General features: G+C 37.2%; 1 pseudogene; it reads right to left on the bottom strand.

Annotated features, from left to right (window-relative positions):
* Nucleotides 1-8074, bottom strand: LOC116109705 (annotated as a pseudogene).
* Between the last annotated feature and the right edge of the window lie 2080 nt (nt 8075-10154).

Consider the following 10154-nt stretch of genomic DNA (forward strand, 5'->3'; position numbering starts at 1 on the left):
TCAGAAGCAACGTCCCAACTGCATCAGAAACAAGAAGCTAAAATCAGCATACAGAAAATTTACTGGCTTAAAATGCCAAACCAATTTTTATTTTTTTACTATGTTCTATGAGTCACCCCTTGCATAATATTTCGTAATCGCCTTGAAGTTTTCAAATTGACACTACAATGAATCTAAAGTCTAAACTACTATGCACAGAAACAATATCGAACCCCGTTTGGTGCTTCCCCCGTTGACCCTGAAAAGCTTATTGGTGAGATCTCATTGTTCCCGGTAAAGTAGCGAACATTGTAAAATTGTATTGTTTATAGTTAAACTAGGCAGATTCAAGTAGAAGCTTAGAGAATGTAGATTGTTTCGAAGCATGACTCGACATAACTCCTTGCCAAAAATCTTAAGCTTTAATGGTACAGTTAGTTCCACCATTGTATATGGTAAAGGATATTTTTCTCACCAGAATGGTCTCTATCTCCTTCTCAGAGACGGGTGTACGTTTTAGCTGAAGAGAAGCTTTTCCTCCCACAACAGTGTTTATAGGTGGTGCTGGAACATCTGAACTTGACCTTGAACTGAGATTTTTATCAGTGCTCCCATTTGTCGATGTAGATTGGGAGGCAGAACCTATTCAAGGAATATCATGATACCAAATGGAATTGTACTTGTATATATAATTAAAGAATAAAGATTAACATGAAGAAGAGGAAGGTGGAAGTTGGTGGTTGGATACAAATTACAGACAAAAACAAAGACGACAACGACTCACTGACCAGTCGTTGCCTCCTCTTTTCTCACTAGTTAAAATCAAATCCAAACTCTTTAACTCTCCAAAACTTCCCCTCTTCTTCTTTATCTTCCATGGCAGACCCAGAACCCCCTGCAGTTCTCAACGTCCTAGAAGCTCTCAAACAAGCCTCTCACGACCTCCAAGCCCACCCCTCTTCTAGTTTAAACGACTTCAATTCTTCCGCCATTAAAGCTCTCCTCGAGCTCCAAACCGAGTCCGACACCATCCTTTCCAAAGACTCGAACCTTTCAACTCTTTCTCAACATCTCAGTAGCCTCAAAACCCTCGTGGAAACGCTCTAGAGATCCCGCGGCTCAGCTTCAGAAACTTCCTCCCTCGCTGAGTCTCGATTTATTCAATTAATCGAGGTAGATTGGGAGGCAGAACCTTGAACTGACGATTAATCGAAGACGGAGACACCGAGATAGAGAGTTGAACTTCAGGCACGAAGAAGACTGATGAGAGATTGAGAAGCAGGATCGTAGCAGAGATTTGAGTTACTATGAGTATGAGAGATGAGATGCAAAAGGGTTAGGGATTCAAATTCATTAGTGCAAATACGGGTGCCTGCGGGTTCACCCGTATAAACCGTGTATAGTTGAGCCGAGTACGGGTACAGGTCTAAAAAATGGGTTTAATAAATTGGAATCGTACCCTATATTTTTTACCTAGATACGGGTCGACCCGCGGATCCAGACTTGTTTTGCCAGGTCTAACAACAACACATTCTGTCCCTATTGTCACGTCATCGTCGACAGGTGAGGAATTAGAGGTTTTCAATCCGCTGATTTGGTGGATTCTGGCCACCTTAATTAATGCAGTGATGTCACGTGTGGTGATCTTTGGTCATGACCATTGCACGTGTCATCACACCATTATTGTTTAACGACCAGATTTGCCCAGATCAGTAGATCACTAGCTGATGATTTTGCTTGCGTTGGAGGTGACATCATTAGCATAACGGAATTTCACCGTCCAGTGTTGATCGGTTTGAAGATTTTCACAATTTTTTAATTTCTTATTGAAAAGAAAAAATTGTGGGCATTTTCGTAAAAAAAAAGAAAAAAAAAAAAAAAAAAAAAAAAAAAAAAAGAAACACAAACAAAACAAAAAATTCAATTCCATCAAAATTTATAACTACAACCAAACAATGTAATCCTACTCTAGTCATTCATAATACTTTGATTCCATTGACTTTGATTTTCATTCATAATACTTTGGTTCCATGCATTTTTAATTCACAAAGCAATCGTGACCTTTGCTAATGTACACCATGTATTAACTTTATAAATTTAATTAACTAATCGGTACTCAGAAATAAAGCATTCAATCAATTACATAATATATATATATATTTTTTTGTTTTTTTTTTTTTGTTTTTTCAATTACCCACTTAGCGGTGAAATTACTTTCGAGTGATTCATTCAATATATACCTAGACGTAATGGAATATGTCGTTCCAGGGTTTGGGGCTCCTTTCTGAGCTCCACTTCCAAAGGCCTAGAAAGAAGGATCAGAGGATGGGGCTAAGCTCAACTTAAAAATGGCTATATTATATAAGGACGATAGAGCGGCATTTAAGGAAGAAAAAGTCCAGATAAAGCGATTAGGCTAGGGCAAAAAAACCTCCGTTTCGAAAGCCTTGCGATATAGGGTCCTTGAAAACTCCCCTTTTGTCATTAGTTCTAGCTGCTATACCTGAGTTAATGAGTTTCCGCTCTGACTTAGGAAGTTTATTTGGTAAGGTTCTCGACTGAAAGGAAGAATAAAAATAAGCGAGTTAAAGAACTAGTCCAGTATATAAAGGCCTGCTGTTAATCTTACTTTGGAAGGCTATTGTGCTGCTGACTGGGCCAGCAGTGTTGATGATAGGAGATCAACCTTAGGGTACTGCATTTGTCTTGGTTAGAACCTGATCCAGTGAAGCTCAAGAAAGCAGAAAGTTGTTGCTAAATCCTTTGCTGAATCCGAGTATAGATCATTATCACAAGCAGCCACAAAATTTACTTGGCTATGAAGCTTGTTCAAGGGAATGCACATTAATTTCATTGCCTGCCTGCCATATTCTCTGGTGTGGTAACTTAGGTTCTGGTTCATTAGCAGCAAACTTAGTGTATCATTCAAGAACAAAACATATAGAGGTTGATGTTCACTATATCAGGGAAAGAATTGGTGCTAAAGAACTAGAAGTAAGGTATGTCTCAAGTGAGTTTCAAGTTGCTGACTGACTGACTTACTAAACCTCTTGCAGAAGCCAGATTTGTGTTTCTAAGAGGCTGTTAGTAAAGCTTAACTTGTAAAAGCCTTGCAATATGATTTTCGAGCTTACTGTAGAAAGTCAAGTTTTATCATTTTGACTTGTTGACCATGCTTACTCAGCATTCCATTTAGTATTCTAATAATGCTGAGCTGTCCAAGTTGTTATACTCTGCTGTAAGCTTGATATAAAAGACTGCTTATACTCGAAACTCGAAAGCATTCAGTTAATAAAAATTTCCTTCAATCTAAAGTTCATTCAACTCTACTTTAAGTCTTTTGCAAGTGAAAGTCGGGCAGAAACTTCTCTATGCCTTAAACTTTATGAGAATCAACGGTGTGACATTGTTTTTTGACTAGTTAAGATGAAGTCATAATTATTAAGAAGAAAACACCAATATATTTTAAGAATTTTTTGCTTCTAATTTGCATAATTGATCTAATATTTAGACTATGTTTTTATCATTCTTTTACTAAAAAATAAAACAAAAAAAAGGCAACCCAAAATATTACATGTATTTATATTTGTCTACTTTATATTACCATAATATGATTGCAGCATATATATTTGAATGATAAAAGATGGTAACCGCACTGATCGATATTCTTGATTTCGAAACGTCTAACAAACTTTGTTAGTGAGTAATATTTTGGTACTTAGATGGTATTGATGACTTGCTATAACTGACATGACCCATCCCGAATTTCCTCATCCCGTAGGATTCGAGTGCTCCCATAAGACTCGGATACCTAAGACGTGCCATGTAGAAAAACCGTGAAACCTGTTAAAAGACTTATTTTTTTTGAATAACATCATAGTATTTTTATTTCTAACATCTCAAAAGAAAAAAAAAAAAAAAAACATACACCATCTTTCGTTTTACAAAAGGAAAGATTTAGGAGAACTTGTGGTATCAGGTTTTCCACTTATACTACACTTTCCAAAACATAAACAAAAGGAAATATATGATGCGAAACATGAGTTTTTTTGAAGTGGAAGTCCAAAATACAATACGACATAAATGTAAAACCCACATAAAAGATGTCGACGCGTGGCACAACCCTGAGCGGAGACTCACTGCTCGGCACGATCTCTGGGAGGTCTTGGTGAGGGGGGAAAGCATTTAAAAATGGGTGATATGAAATACTCAGTGAGTGGGGGAAATGGGAGGTTTATAAAAGTTCTTTAAAAAAAAAAGAAATAATGATAACATACAACAATTCTTAAGCAAATCCTGACGACAATATAATTCTATGAATATGCAATGGAAGCAACGACCCCATTTATGTATACAATATGTGATTTATTTCTAACCATCCTGCACTCAATAAATTGTATTCTGACTTACATCCTTTAATTGTATCGGATTCTAAATAAAACCTCAACATTGGGTATTTAGAACTCTCACCACAACTAGTACCTTGGGAAAAATCTGTCATACCTGATGGGCGTCCCACACATAGGCAGAGCGAGGGACGTACTTGTCATACCTGGCAAGATCTATCATTGCGCGGACAGAGTCTCTAAAACTGTCATACCTGGCGGACCACTCAACGTCTAGGCAGAGCATTGATAACTGTCATACGTATGCGTAGAGCCAAAATCTAAAACCGTCATACCCGGCAGAATCCTACATCGCTCAAGCAGAGAGAAAAATCTGTATCACTGAGGGATGGGTACTTCGTATGGTGGTTTTAGCACCACAACAATCTCATGCATGGTCTCAAGTAACATGTAAGTCAAAAGCATATTACGTATGTGCTTATAAATTATATATATATAACATAATATTAAAAAATCACATATAAGGGTTAAACTGCATTCTTCTAAACATGTTTCAAAACTGATAGTTCAGCCCTTTTTGCTTACTACTTAAATTTCTACCTTCCCAAATTTAAAAAAAAAAAAAAAAAAAAAAAAAAAACGTCACAACCATGAAACCTTTGCCAAATAAAAAAAAAAAAAAAAAAATAAAAAATTAGAAAGTTTATCAATATATTATGAAGCCCATATTTCATGATCACCAAAAATAATAATTTAATCTTACAAAACAATAGCATATATATATATATATAATATATAAAAAACCATTAATCCCAAGGAATCTCATACAATCATAATGAGAGTACTTTCTTTGACTTTCAAGACTCACTATTCATACTTCCTATAATATTACTCAATACGGAATACACTTCCACCCAAGTTGCCTTAAATTCCAACACTTTTTAAACCCTAAACCAATCAATTTTCCAAGGTATTCCAACTAAGGCATGCAATGTTACCCAGCAAGCATTTCAATTAAAACGCAACCCAAGCACAAGTCCGTCCTACTGTCCAGCCGACTGCAAGTATATATATATATATATATACTATATATATATATATACATACACACACACACACAAGCGTAGGCTTCCAGCAACCATTTCAATAAATAACAAGACAGCCGAGACATGCAAGCCAGGACTGCCCAATTATCACCTAAAAACAAGTCAGATTATTGCATAAAAAGACACCCAATTTTCCAGTTTTCCACCAATGTTTTTTGCTAGATCAACCAACATGCAAGCTTTTCTTTTTGTTCAGTCAACACATGCAATTCAAATTAGCATAAAGTTTAACCAAAATTCCAGCTTTTCATCAAGTATTCAGCTAAAAAACAAAAAAGGACCTGAACACGCAACACATAAACTCCAAACCAACCGAACAATTGAAGCAAAATTATGTATCAAACACATCAAGATTTATGCATCAGACACCACAATAACTTCAACACATTACAAGCAATAAAGAATCAAGCTTTGAGAAAATAAGTTTTTGTTGATCCACTCACTATTCTAGCTCAGCCGAAACTCAAATGAACTGTCAAGCACTCTTCTCTTCCGTACCTACACCCAAAAGCTCAAGATCAAACACTCACTCTTAAAGCAAAGAAGAAATAATTAAAGAAATTGCTTCCTAAGCCCATGCATGCATTACCCGAACCCAGATTTGGCGTGATCTGCTTCAAATTCTCTCTCCTCCCCATTTTTGTTGTACTTCACTCTCACTCCTCCTCTCTCACTTTACCTCTCGGCCAGTTCTTCTTCTTCCTTACTCTCCTTTCTCTTTCTTTTCTCTCCTTTGCCTCTCTTTTCTTCCTTTCTTTCCTTTCTTCTCTTCTCCTCTCGTTTTTTTTTTCTTCTCTGCTCTCGTTTTCTTCTTCTTCATTTGGGCAAACAACCCAGGATTTTTTTTTTTTTTTTTTTTTAATACAAAATAGTTTTTTCTGAAATTATAAATCTGCCCCCAATTTCTCTTAATTCCATCTAACCCCGCCACATAAGCTTCTCCTTACAAAAGTGTCCAGATTTTTTCCTCTTGATCATGCAAACCCATCATAATTTATTTCTTTTGTTTTCACCCCTTAACGCAAACTTTAAAAACTGACAGAAATACCCTTTCTTACAACAATACCATAAAATCAAATAGAAAGAGAAATAAATAACTAAACAAAATTCATGATATAACTAAATTAGAAATGGGGTTTTTACAACTGAACGTATAGATACAAAATCAAATCTAAAGAAAAATAAGAGAAAAAAAATTTAAAGGTGGCACAAATTCATTAGAGGATGGTATGGATGGTGCAAACAATGTGGTAGCACAACGGTGTTCTATATTTTCTTTATCCGTGAACTCAATGGACATGGGCGTCAACTTGAAAGGGGTCTCATCCTCGTAACGATGGGGCTGAATATGATAAGCTTCATTAATCTTATCATCCTTATCTGCAGTCTCTTGAAGCTAAGATGCAAACTCAAGACCCCAGACGACATCATTCATCGATGGCCGTCTGATTCCATCATCATGTAGACAACTTATTGCTACCTCAACAGATTTCTTCAAGCACTCAAGCGTTATCTTACCCTTCAAAGAAACATCAACAATCTGATCAATTGTTCCATTAAGATAACATTCTTTGGCCCATGCTGCTAAACTCGCCTGCTTCTTATCCCCCGTACGGAGTATAGGTGGTCTACCACATAATACTTCGAACAACACTACACCAAACGAGTATACATCTGATTTCTCAGTTAGCTGTTGACGTCGAAAGTACTCAGGATCTAAATATTCAAAACTGCCCTTCACCCTTGTACTTATATGAGATTTAGACATGGTAGATGTCTCGTTTTGGACAATCCAAAATCAGATAACTTGGCCACCCATTTCTCATCTAACAAAATATTTGTTGTCTTCACGTCACGATGAATGATAACGTGCTTCACGCTTGTATGAAGATAATGAAGCCTGCGGGCTGCTCCTATGCATATCTCAAGCCGTTGATTCCATGGAAGAGATGGATTATCGCCGTTATAAAGATGATCACGTAAGGTCCCACGAGACATGAAATCGTACACAAGGATCATCTCGCCATGATCGTTGCAATAGCCAATGAGAGACACCAAATGAAGGTGTCTAAGCTGAGAGAGCATTTCAATCTCGGTGTTGAATTCGTTGGCTCCCTGTTGTGACCCTGGGTTCAGCCGTTTGATTGCAACTGGTGTGGACCCATCGTTAACGTAACCTTTGTACACATTACCAAACCCTCCAATGCCAATAATGAAAACATCATTGAAGTGGTTGGTAGCCGCTTTGATCTCAGATAGTGAAAAGTGGCTACAAAGATCAAAATGCTTTGTGGTGCCAGAAGCATATTTTTTTTACTCCTTTTCTCTTCTGCCGTAAAACGATGAAACACAGAAGTGAAAATGAAAAAGCAACAATAAGCACAGCCACAATAATAATAACAATTAGTAACCTCCTTATATTCTTTGCTCTCTCCGGCGAACTTGACTGCAGTTGTTGTGGATTAGGCCTGGGCTTCCAATCAGGGTTTGGTCCAGCAAGATTGCCATTAAAGTTGTTTAATTTGAAAATCTCTAGACCATTCAAGATAGCATTGGAGTACTGTGGTAATGGACATAGGTCCAATAGGGGGTGCAAGACAAGCCAGAAGTCTTGTGTTAATATCTGAAGCGCAAAACCTCCATTTTTTTACAGTTTCTGCAGAATTCACTTATCAAAACACTGCCGTTTCACTACAAATGAGAAAAGATCTCAGCCGCTGAAATAAAGAAGATCCAACGGCCAGGATTAGCTCTTGAAGTCAAACTATATAAAGGTAGAGTCTTGTGCGCAAAAACTGGAAAAAATTTTCTTCTCTTTGTGCTCACAACAGATCAGTTTTTTGCTCTCAGCTTTGTTAGTTTGTTGTCAATCTTTTAGGTTGAGAATCTGTATAATCTTAGGGTGAAGATATTGTTTTTCTTCAGGTTTAGAGAAGCTGGATCAGGTATTCTCTATAGATTTCAGATTTGAGTGAGTGGGTTAAAGATTGATAGTTGGGTGAATCTTGGAGAGTGTTTTGTAATATGTAATAATAGTTGATTCCTAGTGCAGTGAGCCTTCAAAAATTCTTGGAGCTCAACGTGGATGTAATCTTTCCATTGTGAAAGGTAAACCACGGTAAATTTGGTGTTCTTGTGATTGGTTTGATCTTGTTTCTTTTGTGTGTGTTATTTGTGGGTTTGTGCGTGTGATTAGCAGTAAATTGGTTGAGAATTTACATAACAGTGGTATCAGAGCACGGTTAGTGTTGTCAATCCTAGGGTTTCTTGATTTTTTTGAAATCTAGGGTTTGGTCATAAATTGGGGATTTCTTGATTAAAGGGTTGGGAGAGTCTAGGATTAGAAATCTTGTAAATTCAGGATATCAATTTGAGAAGGAGAGGCAAGTCTTTGTTTCTTTCTTGGGTTTTGTTTAGTAATCACCAAACACAAAAACAAACACATTCAGTCATGAGTACAACTAGGGTAGAGATCACCCAGTATGATGGAAAAATCGATTTTGGTAGTTGGAAGAAGAAGATGAAAGCTTTGTTGTCCCACAACAAAGTGTCAATCGCACTAGAGAAGGATTCCACCAAGTGGATGAAGAGGCCTACAATTTAATCATCATGAACCATGCCGATAGTGTGCTGCGCAAGGTCGATGGGTTTGAAACCCCAATAGGCCTCTGGGGTAAGCTTGAAACTCTCTGTGCTTTACAATCAGCTCCTAATCTAGCATACTTAAAAGGTGCCCTATTTTCTTTTAAAATGGATAGTAATAGGACTATTGAAGAGAACCTGGATGAGTTCCTGAAAATGACCCTGGTTCTCAAGGGTACTGATCAAGAACTTAGTGATTCCAGCCTTGCCATGGTTCTTTTAAATTCTTTAAATGATGAATATCAGGTAGTAAAGAATGCTTTGCAGTACACTGGCACTGTATCTAGTGTAGATTTAATTGTTGCTGGGTTAAAAGCTAGGGAGTTAGAACTTAGGGTTCAGAAAAATAGTGATAATAGCCTGTTTATTAAGGGTAAGGGCGAAATTAGTCAAGTGGGTAGTAATCCTCATTACGGTAGTAGCTCTAGAAACAAAAAGAAGGGTAAAAGCACTAATAAACCCAAAGGGGAAACCCGAAAATGTTTTTATTGCAATAAGACTAGTCACCTAAAGAAAAACTCTTTTGAATGGATTAGGAAACAGAAACAGTCCAACACTAAGAGCAATTTAGCCAGCTCTAAACATAGCATTGAAGAATCAGAGGTCCTAACAGTGTCTAAGGCTGATACCATAGGGGAATGGGTGTTAGATTCTGGTTGCTCTTTCCACATGAGCCCAAACAAAAATTGGTTCAAGATTTTGAACCAAATGACTGTGAGACTGTGTTTATGGGAAATAACAGTGCTTGCAAGGTTCAGGGAGTTGGTAGCATATCTTTGAGGATGAATAATGGAAAACTAGTCAAACTTACTAAGGTTAGATACATTCCAGATCTTAAGAGAAACTTGATTTCTTTGGGAACCTTGGATGAATCTGGGTGTTGTTATAAGGCAGAAAACGGTTCCTTAAATGTCTATAAGGGTAACAACATAGTACTTAGTGGGGTAAAGAGGAATGGGCTGTACATCTTGAGTGGAGGTTACTGTTCCGATTGGTTACTTACTACAAATCTGACAGAGACTGAAAAATGGGATTTGAGGTTAGGGCATATGAGCCAAAAAGGCCTAGATACTCTAAGTAA

The sequence above is a fragment of the Pistacia vera genome, unplaced genomic scaffold (assembly GCF_008641045.1).
Source record: "Pistacia vera cultivar Batoury unplaced genomic scaffold, PisVer_v2 Contig588, whole genome shotgun sequence".
Taxonomy (NCBI): domain Eukaryota; kingdom Viridiplantae; phylum Streptophyta; class Magnoliopsida; order Sapindales; family Anacardiaceae; genus Pistacia; species Pistacia vera.